Source organism: Bufo gargarizans, chromosome 11 (assembly GCF_014858855.1).
Source record: "Bufo gargarizans isolate SCDJY-AF-19 chromosome 11, ASM1485885v1, whole genome shotgun sequence".
NCBI classification, from domain to species: domain Eukaryota; kingdom Metazoa; phylum Chordata; class Amphibia; order Anura; family Bufonidae; genus Bufo; species Bufo gargarizans.
The window spans coordinates 33302391-33325390 of record NC_058090.1 but is presented as its reverse complement, the minus strand read 5'-3'; the positions used below and the strand labels follow the sequence as shown (position 1 = coordinate 33325390).

Below are 23000 nucleotides of genomic sequence, written 5' to 3'. Positions count from 1 at the left end.
GTACAAGGAATCTCTGACATTAAAGGGCATCTGTCAGCAGTTTTGTACCTATGACACTGGCTGACCCGTAACATGACAGGACCAGGCAGTGAAAAAGTAATCACGCCTTTCTGGCCCCGTCAATCATCGTGGAGTGGGAGCAGCAGTGGCAGAGAGAGCAGAGCCTCTAGGTGTAATGGTAACGCCCCTGTTGCTCCTAGAGGCTCATTTGCATATAGTAAAACATCATTTCTCAGCAATGCGGGCACATATGAACATAGGACCAACACAGATGCCTTCAGCTGCCAAGTGCACATGTAACAGGTCAGCCAGTGTCATAGGTACAAACCTGCTGACAGATGGGCTTTAAATACTGGCGACTCATGCTTCAGTCAGTATAATCTGTTTATCACAATCAACACAAGGTCAAGGACTTCATGAAGGTAAGATGTTGGTTGCATTTGCATGGCTGAAGCTTTGTGTGTGTGAATAAACTGCCTCAGGAGAGATGTTAAAACAGCTTTGTAAGTGGCAGACATGTAGCCTTCCAATGTTTAATGCCGGGGATTCCTTGTACAAGTCATTCTAACTGAGAGAGCCAGAAAATACAACAAGTCCTGTTGCTCTGACTTACTACTACTGATATACTGTGACCTGGATAAATTAGAACCTCCACAGACCATCTCGAGCTAATGCTTAAAATCCTACTTGAACATTGGCGTGTGGGAGGTGAGAGGTTGCAACATGTTCAGTGCGCCACCAAATTTTTCCTTCCATTACCGAGTTCCCTTTTAAGGCCCCTTCCCATTTCAGCCACACTCGACCCCTTTTGAGCAGCATCCCGCCCCCTTAAGGTACTTTGGGTTTTCTGAATTCCAGCACCACTTTCAGGAGAAAGCAGCCCTCCATGCTGGAAACTCTTCCAGACGTCTTAAAGGTTTCTCCATTTTTCAGGAGCCTACTGGGCGTTGCGGGAGAGTTGAAACATAGGCTTATAATCGTATGTAGCTCATTCTATATACCTAGAACCCACCCAAAAAGAGCTGCACCATCACACCCTTTACCTGTAGTATTGCGGCCTAGGGGGATAGCAAAGAGTTAACGTCGGGGAGATGGCGATGTTCAGCTCATGGGCCATGAAGGCGTTAAAATGACGACATCTATAGGATCCTTCCTGTTCTTTCCCAATTTCTAACTCTCTGGTCTACGTGGCACCATGGCAACAGTAAAGTAACGAAAATAGCAACACAGCAGTTGGCACCACACGGATGATGAAAAGATGATGAAACACAATTATAGGTGCTAAGGACGTGAATAATTATGGTGGATTGTCTCTGCCAAGACTAAATACAAGGCTCCACTACAGAAGGTGAACAGGTGGCTCGGTGTACGAGCAGACAGTCGTTGGCTGCACATCGAATTGTTTGTTTGAGGCAATTAATTCCTTGTTCCACCAGATGGCAGCACTGCACCACGTGCTTCATCCTTAGCTTCTGCTGGGAGCATTATCCTCATACAAAGGTCCTTAAAGGGAACCTGTCATCAACTTTATGCTGACCTCACTGAGTGCAGCATAAAATAGTGACAGAAATGCTGATGTCAGCGGTGTGTCACTCATCAGCTAAAAGTAAGTGGTTGCTGAGAACCAACATCATAATCATTGCAGCCCAGGCCTCGAAAAGAGTCACATCTGCTTGAGAAGAGTCATGGCTATTCCTAATCTCCTGCTCTCTCGCCCACCTGCTGATTGGCAGTTCTCTTCTAGAAAGAAAGGGAGAAAACGAGGTAGAAGACTGTCAGCCATCAGCAGGTGGGCAGGAGACCAGGAACTCATGAATAACCAGGACTCTTCTCAGGTGGCTGTGACTCTTTTCCAGGCCCAGTCTGCAATGATTGTGATATTGGTTCTCGGCAACCACTTACTTTTAACTTTTTAGTGACAGACCGCTGTGTAACAGGTGCAGCACTATGAAGTGCCTTTTGCGCTGTGGCATTAGAAGAATTTTGACATCTCTGACTTTTTAGTCTAACCAAACTGTCTATTACTCTGTAAATCCTCTAGCGCCGTTCTATGGAAACAGTGGGTTTACAGAGCACACCAAATGCTTGAAATAACTTCTTTATTAACTTCAACTTTTCTTCATATATAACACTGCCGCCTCCGCAGCAGATATAACACTTGTTGAAAAGAGATCACAAAATGGCGGTATGCATAAGATGGTAGTTCAACTGTTCAATCTTGTCATTCAACATAAAATTGTGGATATATTTCTCTTGAGTATCTATACTGTCACTAAGTTAAGCACTTTATGATCTCTCTGAGAGGTATATCTGAGGTCTAACTAATAGTTCACCTGCTGAATTTGGTCACAATTTGCAGTATGCAGTTAGCAGTAACTATTTGCAGATTGGTTGAGTATGATCTGGTATGGTTGTATGCAATTTGGATTGCAATATGAAATTTGAATTTGGCAATTGTATGGTATTTGCAATTGGTGGAACTGTAAGTAAACACACATATAACTGGTTCAATATACAGTTTGAATCACTATATTAACAGTAGGAACATTATATAACTGTTTTAAATACCTATTTTGGCCTCTCTGCTTACATAAAACACAGCTCTTAGTGGAGCGAATGTCTGTTCAGCTTCTCTCTCTGGTGAATAATAATTTCTAGCAGCTCCTGCTAGGGAATTTCCCACACAGGCTGTGTGTGAGGTAGGGTTGGGCGATATCAAAAATATTCAGATGATAACAATATTAAAAAATTTATCGCGATAACGATATATATCGCGATACATACCCGTTTAAAAGAAAAAAACACAAGGAGACGTTATACTGCATGGGGGCAGCCACAAGGAGAGGTTATACTGCATGGGGGCAGCCACAAGGAGACGTTACACTGTATGGGGGCCACAAGGAGATGTTACACTGTATGGGGGCCACAAGGAGAGGTTATACTGTATGGGGGCCACAAGGAGACTTTATACTGTATGGGGGCCACAAGGAGACGTTATACTGTATGGGGGCCACAAGGAGACGTTACACTGTAGGGGGCGGGGACCACAAGGAGATGTTACAATAAATTCTTGTGGCCACAGGCCACTATACATACAAAAATAATTTACGATATACTTTTCCCGCGGCTGCCTTGCTTGTGTGCTCCGATTCTGACATCAGATGTCGGTTGGCGGAGATTTGAATATGGGAGCAAGGAGGAGGGAGAGCCGGAGACTGTGGGAAGTAATACGTTTGTCATCGGAGCACACGAGCGAGGCAGCCGCAGGAAAAGTCTTTTCAGAGACACCCAGTACTCACACAGAGTTCGCCAGTTCGCCAGATATACAATAGAACCGCACGGGTGGGTGACGGATGTTGATGTCAGATGATGGGTGGAGCCCAAACCCCCCACCAAGAATATAGTGAGAGAGTGGGCGCTACTCCGTTTGCCCGCTGTGGCCCCGTTACCTTCTCCGGCACTGTATGGTAATTGCTACTATCAGAACACCAGGGAGGAGTCTGCCCTGTTTCTCCCTGGGCGTTTCTTCCCCCTGGCTGTAGCGCTGTCCAATCGCAGCGCAGAGCTCACAGTCAGGGAGAAAAAAGAACTCCCAGGGGCCATAGCGGGCGAACGGAGCAGCGCCCAGAAATAATAGTAAGTGCATTGAGATCCCTGGGTGCCGCGCTACATATACAGATAGTTGGAAGGTATGTCAAAAATAGGCACCCCGTAAAAACTGAACTAATACACATTACATGTCCAGCTTTAACAATCCAGAAGGATGGCTGTGGTAATAGGAAAGTCAAACTCATGACAATTCTACTAAATCACCAGTTGATGGCAGAGTGTTTAAAGCCTGAATGACATAGTACTGCAAATAGTAGGGGGGGGGGGGGGGGGCTGAAAACACAGATCTTTGGTTCCTGGAGGACAGAATATACTGTTACTATCCTGTCTCTCAGACTGAAGGTTATGTTTTGTTATTGCAGGTAAGATAACACACATTAAGGGCAATAAACAGGGTAAAATGATTTAATGCGCATCCCTGTAATCAGCTAAGGCTGCTGATGATGCAGTAAAAATGTTCAATAAAAACACTTCTGGTTTCACCCAGCCCGCTCCCTTCGCACATTGGAATTATTGACCATACTTTCAGCATATGTGCAACAAAATTGGTGGCCCGTACGGGGAGCGGGTGAAGACGACGCGGTCCCAGAAGTGAAAAAGAGCAGTTACGTGAATTTTAGAGGAGACTGGGATATTAACCCTGACAGCACGGCAAGCGAGCACAGATGGATCTAGAGAGGCTGCAGAATGAAACCAGTGGACACCTGAGCCACTTGTCAGTGGGTGATCTCATCGAGGTTTGCCAATTCATTAAAGCCTCCGACGCCAGCATGGCTAAGGGAGTAACCCAGCGCCATTATATGCGGATCGTTAACGGAGTAATGGATGAACTGGTCGAAACTCAAAGTAAGGAGATGGTGACACAATTTCGGCATGCAACAAAAAGATTCTTTAGTGAGCTAGAGAAGAAGTGGGACAATGCGGAAGTCCCAAGCTTCAGTGAGAAAGACCCCCAACCTGAACAGCAATTAGCCGACTTGAAACAACAGCATCACACTATGCAGAAGACGTTCCAGGAAACGTCCAGAATAATTGAGGAACAGATTAAAGAGCCGAGTACCAAAAGTAAAAACTCGACTGACAGTCAGCCAAAAGAAGAGCCAGCTCCACTAACTCAGAGACTACACCATGGTTGCTTGCCAGAGGTGACAATCAAAAAAGACTTCAAGATCACAGGCCAGATTAGAGAAAGAGCAGAAGGATAAGCTGTCCTACACCAGTCTGATGCACCAAATCGACCTGGGACTACAGAAAGAGTATCCTGAGACTGAGATTGTCGAAGCAGTGGTCAAAGCTATTAGCCCTGATCTAAGCCTCAAAGGTATGCTGGAGATGAAAAATGGACTGACTCTAGTGCAACTTAGACGAATCTTGAAAAGTCACTACAAGGAGCAGAATGCCTCCGAACTGTACCAGCAACTCCTCAACATTTCCCAGAAGAGCAATGAAACTCCCCATAATTTCCTGTTCAGAGCGATTGAATTGAAAGATCGGTTGCTATTTGTCTCCCAAGGGGAAGGCTCAGATGAACATTTCGGGACTGAGCTAATACAGAAGACATTTCTAAGATCAGTGAGTACTGGACTGAGAAATGACCACATCAAATTCCAATTAAAGCAGTATTTAGATGACCCTTCCATTCCAGATGAGGTGCTCATAAAGAAAACGAATGAAGCCGCTAATATGGAGATGGAAAGGGATCAGAAGCAAAAGAAATCTCAGCATAGCAGTTCAACCAAAGGGAAACAATGTCAGTCTAACGCCTTACAGTGTCCTCAGGAACCAAGTGTCCTGATGACAACTGCCAACACAACACCTTGGTCTTCATCACAGACAAGTAGCCCAACGATTCAACAGCTGTCTAAGAGCAACTCTGAACTGGAAAAGCTAATGCTACAGATACTAAAAGAGATTATAGAGATGACACTTATCCAAGATTCGAGAAGCAGATAAGATTGTGAATTCCGAGGGCTTAAAGGGAACCTGTCATGTGGATATTTGATTATAATCTAATTATATACAATCATTAACTACTAAAAAGTACCTTAGATGTATTCACTTACTGGTGTGACAGATGGTTATCTCATAATATACACACAAAGATGCCACATGCCGCATGCTAATGAGCCGATTTGAGTCCAGCGTGATGTCAGCGAGTCCAGCGTATTTTTAATTCAGAGCTATAGCCACTCCCCTGCCCACCTGTTGCTGATTCATATGGAAAATAACTGTCATTCAGCAGCAGGTGGGCGGGGAGAGTCAGGAGCTCATGAATATTCAGGACTCATCATTATCAGCTGGAGCTTTTCAATACAAGATGTTGGCAGATTGACTGGGTCAATTAAAGAAAGTGACCCAGCATTTTCCTAAGAGAATCAGTCACTTATTTATGTTGCCCTTAGTTAGGACCCATAAAACTGGTGACAGGTTCCCTTTAAGGTAACAGGGAGTACGAGCAAAGGATGTTGTCAATCCTGTAAGAGGACTGGTCAGAGAAGTGCCTGCGATCATTGCTTCAACTGTGGATGATCTGGACATAGAGCAAGGGATTGCCAAACGCCCAGACCAAACCAGTTAAACGGGAGAGGGTTGCTGTTCTAGAACCAACCCTGGGTCCCAATGTGCAACTCTTGTCTGTAGAAAACCAGCAAGCTCCAAAATCACCATCAGTACCACGGCTGGTAGAGGAAATCCAAACTCCTTTCAGAGAGTGCTCAACTGCTATAACCAAAGATCCCTCCAGATGGCTGAGCAAGTACCAACTCACATGTTACCATGAGACAAAACAGCAAGTTGCTGAGTCTCGTTGGAAAAAAATGCCATGTGAACTATGAAATAGACAATACTCCTGTCAATGCCCTATGGGACACCGGCTCCCAGGTGATCATCATCAATGAGAGACATACAGTGCTCCGATATTTTAAAGAATTGCTGGGGCCAGGAGTCCTCCTTGGAAAGGCAGCCAACGATACTGAAATTCCTTTCTCCGGGTGGATTGAGGTCGTTTTTCAACTAACAGTGGGAAGTATATCACTGAATAGTTATCCTACTTAAAACTTAACTTTTAGTCATTATTAATTAATAATGACTAAAAGTTAAGTTTTAAGTAGGATAACTATTCAGTGATATACAGATTATATTCCTACACCATATGTATTTTTTCTCTACTGTGAATTTTTTTTTAACAGTGGGAAGTAACTACACCAAACAGCTAGCAGTGCCATTTGTGGTAACGGCAGATGAGAAAGTCGCAGAGACGCCAATCATCGGGTATAATGTCATAGAAGAACTCTTCAAGGAGATAGCTGTCAAGGGAAGGAGAACCATTACAGGGTTCGTGGACCTACTAGGAACCACCTTGGAATTGCCGACCCCCAAAGCAGAAGTCTTGGTGAATCAACTACAAGCTCACCTGAAAGATACTGGTGGTACTGCACTAAAAACTGGTACCAAGAGCAAAAGAATTCCGGAAAACACTGACGTATCTCAGATGCATGGCTCATGCCAAACCAGCCTTGCAAGATCAGACAGACAGTCTTGTTTACACCCGATGAGGCTCATGATGTGCCAGAAGGACTGTATATCGGGGAGACATTAGTGTCACTCAAAAAGGGACATATTTCCAAACTATCCATTCCGGTTTGAAACACCACCAAGTGAGACGTTATTTTACCAAGTCAGACTAGGATTGGGTGCCTCTAGCCCATCAAGACAACATACCCAGCTCAGGTGAAACCAAAAGAATCAGTGAGTGTAGCCACTCACTTGGTGACTCATAGTCAACAGTCATTCAGATCAGGGCTGGAAGGTCGAGTGGATAATTTAAACACGAGTCAATCACCGGTAAGCTATTCTTATCGAGAACATTGGGATCCACCAGTACCTATAGAACACGTACCGGATGAAGATCAACAGATAGTCAAGACAATGCTAAGGAAGGAATGCCACACCTTCGCTAAAGACGATTCTGACGTCGGATGCATCCCTTCCCTACAATTACAACTGCGCCTCAAAGACAATACACCGGTTAGAAGAACTTACATGTCCGTGCCTAAGCCACTACACCAGGAGGTGAAAGAATATCTGCAGGATCTGCTGAACCGTGGATGGATTGCAGAGTCAAAATCATCATACTCCTCACCCATTGTGTGCATGAGAAAGAAGGACGGTAGTTTAAGACTGTGTTGCGACTACAGGGAGTTAAACTAGAAGTCCATCCCAGACCGCCATCCAACAGAATATATTGTTACTCTCCTGTCTCTCAGACTGAAGGTCATGTTTTGTTATTGCAGCTAAGAGAACACACATTAAGGGCAATAAACCGGGTAAAATGATTTAATGCGCATCCCTGTAATCAGCTAAGGCTGCTGGTGATGCAGTAAAAATGTTCAATAAAAACACTTCTGGCTTCACCCAGCCCGCTCCCTTCGCACATTGGAATTATTGACCATACTTTCAGCATATGTGCAACATAGTTATTTTACAATGTTTGGACCCATGAAAGGTCCTCTTTAATAAGTTTTTCAGGGCCTCTTCACATACACTGGCGCAGCGACGCCGGTGACATTGGTGGCCCACCCTGTCCCTTCAGCCCCCCCCATGTATCTTACTGCCAGCCAGCGCCGTTCTAATTAGCCCTGCCCACCAAGTTCCGGGCCCGGGAACTGTAAGTCCGGAACAGAGGAGCGCCGCGCGGGAGTCTGGACAGGGACGGGACCTCACCTCACGGGTTGCGGACAACTGCGGCGGTGCCAGTGACAGTCTGACAGACTGTGCCCCTCCCGAGACCAGGCTCTGGATCCGCCACTGGCATAAAGTTGATGTCAGGTTCCCTTTAAATTGTTCTTTCTTGAAAAGTTGTCAATGCTTCTTTGTCTATTAGAGATTATTTGCCTTATTAGCCATACTGTAGTCTTTTCCCCTTGTGCAATGTTGGGGGTGCTAGCTGTGAGCATTATTGTGTATCCCCAGCTATTAGATACAACTCAATATAAATGCTACCTGCAAAGTGCAGCATTTGCAAGGATTGCCTATCATGCAATTCCCTTTACCCACACATGGGTTTCATTTAGACACACAAGTCATTCACCACGGTTTGGCCCCAGAACCTGAAAATTTAGCGAGCCTCTGAGGAGCTGTTGTAGAGGATGGGAGTGATAGTGGCTCTGATGAGGTGCCACTGTGTACTCCCTCAGGTTGTCGCTCCCTGGGGATCAGTGCGATGAAAAATCAGGCCAGAAGTAAAAGTATAAGTCTCCCTTTACTTAGTGAAGAATACAGCTTGTGGCACATCCAGCAGTATTTAGTACAAAGTGCAGATTCTGGCACCAGAATGGCACTGCCGTGGTCCTTCACCTGCAGCAGTGTCTGTAAGGCCTCATACACACGGCCGTACTATGTTTTGCTGTCCGCAAATCACGGATCCACAAAACACACAGAGTGTTTTCCGCGTCTTTTCCGGCCCTATTGAAGAGAATGGGTCCTTATCCAAGCTGCAAAAATGCGGCATGTGCATGAGGCCTAAATTTTTAATTTTGCTAGTCTCTCTGCGGTCTTGGCACACTGAATTTTCAGGTACTGTATCTAAAAACTAGAGACAGTCCCTGCAAATGTAGGACTGTTGGCAACTATGTACATATTTTCCTAACTCTCACCATCAGCAGGTGTTGGTGTAAAAAAGATCAGGCATGTATAACCTTAGCATGCTCGATTTGTTGTTTCCATTAGACATTGGGAGGCAGGAAGAACAGGTATCAGCTGAACAAGCTAGTTAAAGGGGTTATCCCATGATTGATGTAAAAAATAAAAAATCTGACATCATATAGTAAATGACAACCTCTATCTAAAAGCTAGAACCAGCCCTGTGCCTCACATGGATCCAGAGATCTCCCCATTCATTGCTCTGCTAGATTTATATCAAGCCGAAAGCTCAAGGGGAGTGTCTTTTCTGCTGCAGCTATGGGGGCGTGTCCGTGCTCTCCCTATCACAGCTCAGGGGGCGTGTCCATGCTCTCCTCATCACAGCTCAAGGGGAGTGTCTTTTCTGCTGCAGCTATGGGGGCGTGTCTCAGCTCTCCCTATCACAGCTCAGGAGGCAGTTGAAGGATGAAACTGAGCATGTGCGACCATCTCAGTGAGCAGGTCAAAGAAATAAGAAAACAACAAACAGCAGGTAGCGCTATACAGATACATTTTATTGAATATCTCAGTGGCTATGCTCAATTTTTTATTCCATGCAATTACAAAAATAGTCAGATCCAGGCACTGGTTTTAAAACTGTAGCATATTTTTCATTGAATAACCCCTTTAACATCTATTCTAGTCGGCAAATCTGTGACATGTTAGTCCTACCCAGGACCACCCGCTTGTAGGATGGGCTTACATAATCCCTACCGATTTCGACCTGAATTTGCAGGGACTGTCAGTAAAAAGTAGGTATAGTCCTTGCAGATTCGGGACTGGTGCCAACTATGGCAGCTGTATACTCAAAGGATCAGATATGTCCAGCAATACAGTTACAGTACGGGCTATAGATCTCATATGAATGATCGTAAACCAATCCGTGATATCACAAAAACCTAATCCAAGCAATCCACTACTATAAGTGAATAAATATATACGTCTCGCCGAGACCTTAGCAACACTGCCCAGTGCCGAGCGATGAAGGAGGGGGCCGCCGCCCGAGGCCGTTGGTTGCTAGATAACGTGTAATAGACGGTCGTACTACACGGAAGGCCGCCTGTTGTCAGGGTAACTGACCACTCAATACCGTGCAGTGAAAGGATGCCGAAGACGAGAGCAAAGGTTCCCATGGAAAGCACCACTTACATATTGGCATTGAAATAATAGAATAAAGCACGGTCTCGGATGGGGAGGAGGCAGAGCGCCAGCCTTATTAATAGCAGCAAGCAAATGCAGGTGTGCAGGCCATAAAATGACAGTGAAAGCAATTTGGACACTTTTATTGCTCTGCACATAAAAGGATGACCCATTGACAGATCTGTAGGAAGGACTCTGACTCCATTCACACATGCAATGCTCAGATCAGGGCAGTAACTAGAAATTGCCGGGACCCAAAATTAAATTTTGAATAAGTTCCCCCCCAGAGCATACACTTGCAGAACATTTGCAAAAGAAAACCCGTAAAACTCTCAGTGAGATCATCAAATCACACAAGGGTGTCCCATGGAATATATTTTGCGGACATGTGCCCCCAGAGATATAGTGCACCGTACTGTGCTGCCAGATGTGCTCCTGAGCAGACAGGACTTAAACATAAATTTAGACCTCAGACCATGCCTCAAAATGTATCTACCTACCTAAGATTAATTCAGAACCAAGATTTCAACATGAATTCAGACCCCAGACCAGACCATTAAATGCATATCTTACCCAGAATTACTTCAAGGGGTTTACTGAGATTTTCTGTATCTGATCGGTGGGGGTCCAACATCCAGGACCCTCGCTGATCAGCTGTTTGAGAAAGCTCACACTAGTGCCATGGCCTTCTTGCTCCTTTCCCTAGGCCAGTGACGACACATTCGTGAATGGCACTGAGCACGATACCAAGCACAGCCACTATACAGTGTACGGCGCTGTGCTTGGTAAGCTACTAGAAGCCCACAACGCTACTGCGAGCACTGGTGCCTTCTCAAACTGCTGATCAGCAGGGTCCCAGGTGTCGGACCCCCACTGATCAGATACCGATGACCTATCGAGAGAATAGGTCGTCAGTTAAAAAAAATCTCGGAAAACTCTTAACTATCCCAAGACCAGACCCCAAAATTAATCTAGTCTCTTCAGTAACTTCAGACCCCAGACCAGACTCCAAAAAAATTAGTTCAGAATGACTAGACCTCAACATTTATTTCCCGCTTCTCATTTCTGAGGTCTCTTTGCCTTCGGGCACCAGACACATGGTCCTAACATTAATTCAGACCCCAGACCAGACCACTAAATACATTTCGATCCCAGAATTATTTAAAGGGGTTCGCCGGGTCATCAATATCAGATCAGCAGGGTACGACACCTGGGACCCCCACCGATCAGCTGTATGAAGGGAAGGTGCGCGCAGTGTGCACGTGCTGTCTCTCGTCCTGCTCGCTGCTGCTATGTCTATGGCAAAGCAGCAGTGAGCAGGAAAAGAGAGACAGCACGTGCACACTGCGCGCGGCGTCTCCTCATACAGCTGATCAGTGGGGGTGCCGGGTGTCGGACCCCACCTATATGATATTGATGACCTATCCTGAGGATAGGTCATCAATTTTAAAAGCCTGGAGAACCCCTTTAACTGTCCCCAGACCCCCAAATTAGTCTAGACCCCAGACCAGTCTCCAAAAAATGAGTTCAGATCCCAGACTTGACCTCAACATTTATTTCCTGCTCCTCGATCCTGTGGCTTCTTTGCCTCCGGGCACCAAACACATTGTCCTAAGATTAATCCAGAGATCAGATTCCAACGTGAATTCAGACCCCAGACCAGACCACTAAGTACATTTCAACCCCAAAATGGCAGTTGAAGGATGGAACTGAGCGTGTGCAACCACCTCAAACAGCAGGTGGCGCCATACAGATAGCCTCAGAGTTATTCCCTGACATCTATACTAAATTTGTAATTACATGCAATTACAAAAGTATTCAGATTAACAAGTTGGTTTGAAAAATGCTGAATATTATTTTTTTTGTAGGACAACCCCTTAATGTAATATTGTAAGCCCACTTAATACATTCCATGGATAGACTTTAGGAACAGCAAACTTCCAAGGATCTGGGCTAGCAAGGTCTCATCCAGGGGCATACAGAGAAGAGAGGGGACCCCATAGTAAAGATCAAATTGCACCTCCATTATAGCGTTGGTGGGTTTTGCCACCCAGGACAGGAGGGACTAGGGTTTGATTCGTCCTCCACCCCCTCTCCAATAACCATTGGACAATTTACCCTCTTGTTTGAGAACAATGAAGCTCCTTGGGAGTCCTGCCTAGGTGGGGCCCCCTTCATCTTAGGGCCCCATGAGCATCTTCTGTAGTATATATACCCGTGGCCTTAGCCAAAGCCCCTGCCCAAGGTCCCTTACTGGTCCTTTTGCTGCAAGCTGTACTGTGTGGGACCAGTGCTGGTTATGGATTGGACCACCACTGATCTAGATACTTGCGTTTTTAACATGCATAGTTGGAACATGTACAGTTATAGCAGAATTCCTTCATTATGGCCTAGATACACAATACACCGTATACACTGAGTGCCATACACAATACACCGTATACACTGAGTGCCATACACAATACACCGTATACACTGAGTGCCATACACAATACACCGTATACACTGAGTGCCATACACAATACACCGTATACACTGAGTGCCATACACAATACACCGTATACACTGTCTGCCATACACAATACACCGTATACACAGACTGCCATACACAATACACCGTATACACAGACTGCCATACACAATACACCGTATACACTGAGTGCCATACACAATACACCGTATACACTGAGTGCCATACACAATACACCGTATACACTGAGTGCCATACACAATACACCGTATACACTGAGTGCCATACACAATACACCGTATACACTGTCTGCCATACACAATACACAGTATACACAGGCTGCCATACACAATACACAGTATACACAGGCTGCCATACACAATACACCGTATACACAGACTGCCATACACAATACACCGTATACACAGACTGCCATACACAATACACCGTATACACAGACTGCCATACACAATACACCGTATACACTGAGTGCCATACACAATACACTGTATACACTGTCTGCCATACACAATACACCGTATACACAGACTGCCATACACAATACACCGTATACACAGACTGCCATACACAATACACCGTATACACAGACTGCCATACACAATACACCGTATACACAGACTGCCATACACAATACACCGTATACACAGACTGCCATACACAATACACTGTATACACTGTCTGCCATACACAATACACTGACTGCCATACACAATACACTGACTGCCATACACAATACACTGACTGCCATACACAATACACTGACTGCCATACACAATACACCGTATACACTGACTGCCATACACAATACACCGTATACACTGAGTGCCATACACCAGTGTTTCCCAACCAGTGTGCCTCCAGCTGTTTCAAAACTACAACTCCCAGCATGCCCACACAACCAAAGGCTGTCCGGGCATGCTGGGAGTTGTAGTTTTGCAACAGCTGGAGGCACACTGGTTGGGAAACACTGCCATACACAATACACCGTATACACAGACTGCCATACACAATACACCGTATACACAGACTGCCATACACAATACACCGTATACACAGACTGCCATACACAATACACCGTATACACAGACTGCCATACACAATACACTGACTGCCATACACAATACACCGTATACACTGAGTGCCATAGACAATACACCGTATACACTGACTGCCATACACAATACACCGTATACACTGACTGCCATACACAATACACCGTATACACTGACAGTATACACTGACTGGCAGCCTGTTATTTTTACACTAGAAATAAGGAGAAAAACTCGTCTGGTCGGTTCTTCACCTGTCGGCTGACATTCTTTAGGTGGTTGCATTTTTCTACCCCGTGTGCAAATATTCCCAGTGACTTGTGTGACATGCACAGCACCACTCCCCAACATCACAGCCGGCGGGGCTCAGCCAAATCTCTGCTTATTACACAGGAAGGAAGGGAAATGGGTGTAAGAGACGACTGCTGGGCTCAATGCGAAACAGAAGCCACGAAGTGACCTAGGAAACGCTTAGTCCTTATACCCGGCCGTGTCTTGTGCGGGTGAGTATTATTGTCACATAGCACTTATGGCTGCTACATACTGTCACAAGGGAGATATATAAGCACTCCATAGTCCTCATTAGTGATATAGGGATTTATTGGTTCCATAGTCCTCATTAGTTACATATATATTCTGTAAGAAATGTGGCAGGCACTCTTGCATTTGGAAGCATATGTGTGCAAATATATTTATTCAGTCCTAGTACAATATAAAACTGTAACTAAAAACTTAAAATGTGAATAAAATGAGGATAAAATTAAAACTTGATAGGAGGTATTATACTGGTACAAACACTAAAGGTTTGATCACTCCACTGCTATGGTATATAATATATTCCAAGTGTCAATAAGTAAATTTGCCAGCGTGGTAAGGGGTTAAACTAATATTCATATACAGCTGGGAAACCGCATGATATTACATTTGTCCACATCATGTATAAGCGAGTCCGTATAGAACAGTGATGCTCAACCTGCGGCCCTCCAGCTGTTGCAAAACTACAACTCCCAGCATGCCTGGACAGCCTACAGCTATTAGGGCATGCTGGGAATTGTAGTTTTGGAACAGTTGGAGGGCCGCAGGTTGAGCATCCCTGGTATAGAAGCTCAGATACGTTGCATAATTAGATCAACCTCTGTTCAATAAGATCAAATATTGATCTAGTCTCATATCGTATGCTGTATACCATCATCTAGCATGCATCTTCAACTGGGTGGCTCTAAGGTCCACAGTATATTACTCAAAGTTCATTGGTTTGTGGTGAGGAGCGGGGTGCTGTGCCTCGGCGTGGCGTCCCACGTGGTCACCGGCACAAGCGCGTCTTACCTCCGCTTCTCTTCACTGCGAGGGCTGTGGATACGGCGTTCAGTCAGCTGTCCTGTTTGCTGATCAGGATTACAGCACCCCACGTGGCCTATGAGGTCAGTGCCGGCCTGGAACAGCGTCCCATGTGGTGAATAGAGCCAGAACAGTAGTTCTCATGGAGCGCTCCACTTCATTTTCATTCTATTAGGCGACAGTTGGCATCAGGAGGTCCCCAACTTTACCAGACGCGTTTCGGAACTATCACTTGTTCCTTCCTCAGTGGTTCACTGAAGACCACTGAGGAAGGAACAAGTGATAGTTCCGAAACGCGTCTGGTAAAGTTGGGGACCTCCTGATGCCAACTATCTGTTGCCTAATAGAATGAAAATGAAGTGGAGCGCTCCATGAGAACTACTGCTATATTGTAAAAAATCTGGGATTGGCTCTATTCACCACGTGGGACGCTGTTCCAGGCCGGCACTGACCTCATCTACCTCATAGGCCACGTGGGGTGTTGTAACCCTGATCGGCAAACAGGACAGCTGACTGAGCGCCGTATCCACAGCCCTCGCAGTGAAGAGAAGCGGAGGTAAGACACGTGCACAGGGCCGTCTTTACCAAGGGGCAAAAGGGGCAGCTGCCCCGGGCCCAGTTGCTCCTGGGGGGCCCAAGGCAGCTGCCTCTTGAGCCCTGCTAGCTACTGCCCCGGGTGTCAAGCTGTCAGCTACACAGGCATCGTACTGTGTTAAAGTTGTGATCTAGGACCTTAATGACCTCACCATGTGACCAGTAACCTAGCAATTACTGGTCACATGGCTATGAGGTCATCACAGGTCCTAGCAGGAGTGTTGCAGAAGTTAACTGTGGAGCTTTTTTGTGTGAAGATTACATCAGAAAAAGGTGACAGGGGCTGTTATGTTAATATACTGTAAACTACTGTATAGTGGGGTGCTGTATACTGTGTGGTGGGCTGTATACTGTGTGGCGGGCCTGTATACTGTGTGGGGGTCTGTATACTGTGTGGTGGGCTGTATACTGTGTGGGGGGGCTGTATACTGTGTGGGGGGGCTGTATACTGTGTGGGGGGGCTGTATACTGTGTGGGGGGCTGTATACTGTGTGGGGGGGCTGTATACTGTGTGGGGGGGCTGTATACTGTGTGGGGGGCAGTATACTGTGTGGGGGGCAGTATACTGTGTGGGGGGGCTGTATACTGTGTGGTGGGGGCTGTATACTGTGTGGTGGGGGCTGTATACTGTGTGGTGGGGGCTGTATACTGTGTGGTGGGGGCTGTATACTGTGTGGGGGCCTGTATACTGTGTGGGGGCCTGTATAGTGTGTGTTGGGGCCTGTATACTGTGTGGGGGGCCTGTATACTGTGTGGGGGCCTGTATACTGTGTGGGGGCCTGTATACTGTGTGGGGGGGGGGGGCTGTATAGTGTGGGGTGGCCTGTATAGTGTGGGGGGCTGTATATTGTGGAGGGCTATACTGCTGTACTGTATACTGTGGGGGTCTGTATACTGTGGATGCGGTATAGTGTGGAGTGCTATACTGCTGTACTGTATAGTGTGGGGGGGGCTGTATCATGTATAGTTTGGGGTGCTGTATACAGTGAGGTGTTGTATACTGTGAGGTGCTGTATACTGTGGGGTGCTATACTGCTCTATTATATACTGTGGGGTACTGTATAGTGTGGGGTGCTATACTGCATACTGTGTGGTGCTGTATACTATAGGGTGCTATACTGCATACTGTGGGGTGCTGGGGTGCACTGTAACACTAGGGTGAGCTGAGCCCCGGTCTCCTTCCTGCAGAGCGGTGCCCACTTCCAGCCTGAGCCCAGCTGCCCAGAGCACTGATCCTGAGCCGCTGGAGTCTTCAGAACTGGAAGTATTTACAGTCATTCACTGTACTCTACCAGATGTGTGGATTTTTGTGTGTGTGTTGTGGTGGAGGGCGTGATTGCATGCTAAGGTGTGGGAAGGCGGGATCCAGGGGGCCCAAGTAAATTTTTGCCCAGGGTCCAATCAATATTAAAGACAGCCCTGCACGTGCACCTTACTCCATACGACTAACAGTAGAGCCACCGTATTCCATATTATATATGGATTCTATAGTCCTCATTGGTTATATGTGTCCATAGTCCTCATTAGTTACATATATATTCTGTAAGAAATGTGGCAGGCACTCTTGCATTTGGAAGCATATGTGTGCAAATATATTTATTCAGTCCTAGTACAATATAAAACTGTAACTAAAAACTTAAAATGTGAATAAAATGAGGATAAAATTAAAACTTGATAGGAGGTATTATACTGGTACAAACACTAAAGGTTTGATCACTCCACTGCTATGGTATATAATATATTCCAAGTGTCAATAAGTAAATTTGCCAGCGTGGTAAGGGGTTAAACTAATATTCATATACAGCTGGGAAACCGCATGATATTACATTTGTCCACATCATGTATAAGCGAGTCCGTATAGAACAGTGATGCTCAACCTGCGGCCCTCCAGCTGTTGCAAAACTACAACTCCCAGCATGCCTGGACAGCCTACAGCTATTAGGGCATGCTGGGAATTGTAGTTTTGGAACAGTTGGAGGGCCGCAGGTTGAGCATCCCTGGTATAGAAGCTCAGATACGTTGCATAATTAGATCAACCTCTGTTCAATAAGATCAAATATTGATCTAGTCTCATATCGTATGCTGTATACCATCATCTAGCATGCATCTTCAACTGGGTGGCTCTAAGGTCCACAGTATATTACTCAAAGTTCATTGGTTTGTGGTGAGGAGCGGGGTGCTGTGCCTCGGCGTGGCGTCCCACGTGGTCACCGGCACAAGCGCGTCTTACCTCCGCTTCTCTTCACTGCGAGGGCTGTGGATACGGCGTTCAGTCAGCTGTCCTGTTTGCTGATCAGGATTACAGCACCCCACGTGGCCTATGAGGTCAGTGCCGGCCTGGAACAGCGTCCCATGTGGTGAATAGAGCCAGAACAGTAGTTCTCATGGAGCGCTCCACTTCATTTTCATTCTATTAGGCGACAGTTGGCATCAGGAGGTCCCCAACTTTACCAGACGCGTTTCGGAACTATCACTTGTTCCTTCCTCAGTGGTTCACTGAAGACCACTGAGGAAGGAACAAGTGATAGTTCCGAAACGCGTCTGGTAAAGTTGGGGACCTCCTGATGCCAACTATCTGTTGCCTAATAGAATGAAAATGAAGTGGAGCGCTCCATGAGAACTACTGCTATATTGTAAAAAATCTGGGATTGGCTCTATTCACCACGTGGGACGCTGTTCCAGGCCGGCACTGACCTCATCTACCTCATAGGCCACGTGGGGTGTTGTAACCCTGATCGGCAAACAGGACAGCTGACTGAGCGCCGTATCCACAGCCCTCGCAGTGAAGAGAAGCGGAGGTAAGACACGTGCACAGGGCCGTCTTTACCAAGGGGCAAAAGGGGCAGCTGCCCCGGGCCCAGTTGCTCCTGGGGGGCCCAAGGCAGCTGCCTCTTGAGCCCTGCTAGCTACTGCCCCGGGTGTCAAGCTGTCAGCTACACAGGCATCGTACTGTGTTAAAGTTGTGATCTAGGACCTTAATGACCTCACCATGTGACCAGTAACCTAGCAATTACTGGTCACATGGCTATGAGGTCATCACAGGTCCTAGCAGGAGTGTTGCAGAAGTTAACTGTGGAGCTTTTTTGTGTGAAGATTACATCAGAAAAAGGTGACAGGGGCTGTTATGTTAATATACTGTAAACTACTGTATAGTGGGGTGCTGTATACTGTGTGGTGGGCTGTATACTGTGTGGCGGGCCTGTATACTGTGTGGGGGTCTGTATACTGTGTGGGGGGGCTGTATACTGTGTGGGGGGGCTGTATACTGTGTGGGGGGGCTGTATACTGTGTGGGGGGGCTGTATACTGTGTGGGGGGGCTGTATACTGTGTGGGGGGGCTGTATACTGTGTGGGGGGGCTGTATACTGTGTGGGGGGGCTGTATACTGTGTGGGGGGCAGTATACTGTGTGGGGGGGCAGTATACTGTGTGGGGGGGCTGTATACTGTGTGGTGGGGGCTGTATACTGTGTGGTGGGGGCTGTATACTGTGTGGTGGGGGCTGTATACTGTGTGGTGGGGGCTGTATACTGTGTGGTGGGGGCTGTATACTGTGTGGTGGGGGCTGTATACTGTGTGGTGGGGGCTGTATACTGTGTGGTGGGGGCTGTATACTGTGTGGTGGGGGCTGTATACTGTGTGGGGGCCTGTATACTGTGTGGGGGCCTGTATAGTGTGTGTTGGGGCCTGTATACTGTGTGGGGGGCCTGTATACTGTGTGGGGGCCTGTATACTGTGTGGGGGCCTGTATACTGTGTGGGGGGGGGGGGCTGTATAGTGTGGGGTGGCCTGTATAGTGTGGGGGGCTGTATATTGTGGAGGGCTATACTGCTGTACTGTATACTGTGGGGGTCTGTATACTGTGGATGCGGTATAGTGTGGAGTGCTATACTGCTGTACTGTATAGTGTGGGGGGGGCTGTATCATGTATAGTTTGGGGTGCTGTATACAGTGAGGTGTTGTATACTGTGAGGTGCTGTATACTGTGGGGTGCTATACTGCTCTATTATATACTGTGGGGTACTGTATAGTGTGGGGTGCTATACTGCATACTGTGTGGTGCTGTATACTATAGGGTGCTATACTGCATACTGTGTGGTGCTGTATACTATAGGGTGCTATACTGCATACTGTGGGGTGCTGGGGTGCACTGTAACACTAGGGTGAGCTGAGCCCCGGTCTCCTTCCTGCAGAGCGGTGCCCACTTCCAGCCTGAGCCCAGCTGCCCAGAGCACTGATCCTGAGCCGCTGGAGTCTTCAGAACTGGAAGTATTTACAGTCATTCACTGGACTCTACCAGATGTGTGGATTTTTTGTGTGTGTGTTGTGGTGGAGGGCGTGATTGCCTGCTAAGGTGTGGGAAGGCGGGATCCAGGGGGCCCAAGTAAATTTTTGCCCAGGGTCCAATCAATATTAAAGACAGCCCTGCACGTGCACCTTACTCCATACGACTAACAGTAGAGCCACCGTATTCCATATTATATATGGATTCTATAGTCCTCATTGGTTATATGTGTCCACCTGCCCCCTCCTCCATAGTTGTACCCCTGTGCACGGGCTGTCTACATGTATGGGCATCTGCTTGGCTGGCACGGTATCCTCGTAGCCCAGAGCCATAGCTAAAGGAGGGCTGGTAGGGCATGTGCCCGGGCGCTAGACAGGGTGCCAACAAGCCACTCTGCCTTGGCCAAGGTGTCTAGGTCCCAGGCTAATTGCTCAATCCTTTCTCCGGGTGAAGGAAAGACTTTCTGCACCTTGGAGTGCATCAGCCATTAGTAGTTCACCTTTCCCTTTTTCTTATCTGCAAGAATAGATCCATTAGTCATTAGATCAATCCCTGAAGAAGGCGACGTGTGCCTTATGTCGAGGGGAATCATAGAAAAGAGGCCAAGTGGAGCTGGTGGTGATTATCACAGCTTTCCATCAGCTCGTTGTATATAAATCAAAAGACTTAAAGAATCAGACAGCGGCTAAATAACCGCAGCGGGCGCTTCATGTCGATGACCGCGCCTGTGAATACTAAGTACCAGTCATGCCTCGCTTTGTGTGCTGTATTGGATGCATAAAATATTAGCGGGAACTATTAACAGATTAAGTAGATGTGGCGGACAGTCGGTGCATGCACAAGAGACATGATGTGTTGTTGTGTAGGTTCGTATTTGCCGGCACATAAAAAAAAAAATAACCCTATAATGACGACTTACGCCTGTATACGGTATAGAAACCTGCTGCAGGTTATAAGTTAGACAAGCCTGAACTTTCTTGTAGAAAACCATGGCCGCCACTGGAAATCTCATAAGGCCTCTTGCACACAACCTAATGTCTTTCAGTATTTAGCGGTCCGCAAAAAACAGATCCGCAAAAAATACAGATGACATCCGTATGCATTCCGTTTTTTTGCAGAACAGCTGGCCCCTGATAGAACAGCACTACCCTTGTCTGTTATGCGGACAATAATAGGACATGTTCTATCTTTGAACGGCATGGATATACGGAAAGCATTTTGCGGATTCATTGAAATGAATGGTTCCGTATACGGAACGCAAAAAACAGAACGTAAGCTGAAAAAAAAAAGTTTGTGTGCGAGAGGCCTTATGGCCATGTGCAATGATCCCTTAGGTTTTGTACAGAGCCTTAAAGGGGTTATTCCATGATAGATATAAAAAAAGAAAATCAGACATTATCTAGTACATTCCTAACAAACTTGGAACCAGCGATCTCCCAATTTATTGCTCCAATTGCTGTGCTAGATTCCCTTCAGGCTGGTAGCTCTGGGAGAATGTCCTTTCTGCTGCAGCTTTCTCCCTATCGCAGCTCAGGGTTGTGTCCTTTCTTTTGCAGCTCTCTCCCTACCACAGCTCCGGGTCGTGTCGTTTGTGCTGCAGCTGTCTCCCTATCACAGCTCAGGGGCTGTGTCCTTTCTGCTGCAGCTCTCTCCTTATTACAGCTCAGGGGCTGTGTCCTTTCTGCTGCAGCTGTCTCCCTAGCACAGCTCAGGGAGTATGTCCTTTCTGTTGCAACTCTCTCCCTACCACAGCTCAGGGTTTTGTCCTTTATGCTACAGCTTTCTACCGATCACAGCTCAGGTTTGTGTCCTTTATTCTACAGCTGTCTCCCTATCACAGCTCAGGGCTGTGTCCTTTCTGTTGCGGCTATCTCCTTATTACAGCTCAAGGGGTGTGAGCTTTCTGCTGCAGCTCTCTCCCTGTAACTGTGATAGCTTCCAACAGTAGATCTGGCTTGTGGCAGTTGAAAGATGGAACTGAGCATGTGCGACCACCTCAGCAGATCGACATGTACATTACTATACAGATTAAACACCAGGGGGCACCATTATAATGAAGTACAGGGAATAGCTCACAACTGAAGCATTTTGTAGCAAAGTAAATTTCAAAAATAATTAGTTTTTATGCTCAAGTATATTATACCACCATTTAATGGCGGCTCATCCCCTTTAATAGGATTCTGATTCCAGTGCATGGAGCCTGTACTGTATGTCTGTATTTATATGGACTGTCATATGTTTGGAGATATTTTGCCCTACAAATATTGGCATGTGGCGCCTGTAGAGCAGCACATGGAGGCTGTGCATTTCTGTAGACTGAATTGCAGAAGGGGGGGGTCAATATTTAAGTAATCAAAACTTATTTTCAGCGAGTGAGAACCTGCTGCGTCAAATAATCGCAAAAAAATTGCACCGGCGATTGAAAAATTAATGTGTCATGAATAATATACGTCTACGGAAAATACCAGCGTTCCGAACCCTCGATTGCCATGCACAGTGGGCTCTTCAGGACCTCCGCTGCCACCAAAGTGATTATTTTGTCACTTTGATACGTGCTAATTACCGATCGCACTGCAGATGGTTCTGGATGCCTCGCTGCCCAGCCAACCCGGCGAAACGAATACAATGCAGCACAAAGTGTGGGCGTGCGAGTGGGTGTGCACATTTGAACGAGCCTCTCTGCTAATCACTGACTTACCTTCTCTGTATGGCTTCCTGAAGAACCTCTTCCTACGCAACCCCCCCCTTCCCCTCCGTACAAGTACAGTCATTACAATCCGGTAATGAAAAATGTCTTTGTACCAGGGGGAAAATAAT

The 23000-nt window shown here is 46.5% G+C and overlaps 1 protein-coding gene across 3 annotated transcripts in view; it reads left to right on the top strand.

Annotated features, from left to right (window-relative positions):
* Positions 1-14337: 14337 nt before the first annotated feature.
* Positions 14338-23000, top strand: part of SYT16 (synaptotagmin 16) — a 52313-nt gene continuing 43650 nt past the window's right edge. For all 3 annotated transcript variants that reach the window (XM_044272522.1, XM_044272521.1, XM_044272520.1), the window contains exon 1: positions 14338-14471. The gene's annotated coding sequence lies outside the window, so the exon portion shown is untranslated. The remainder of the gene's footprint in view (positions 14472-23000) is intronic.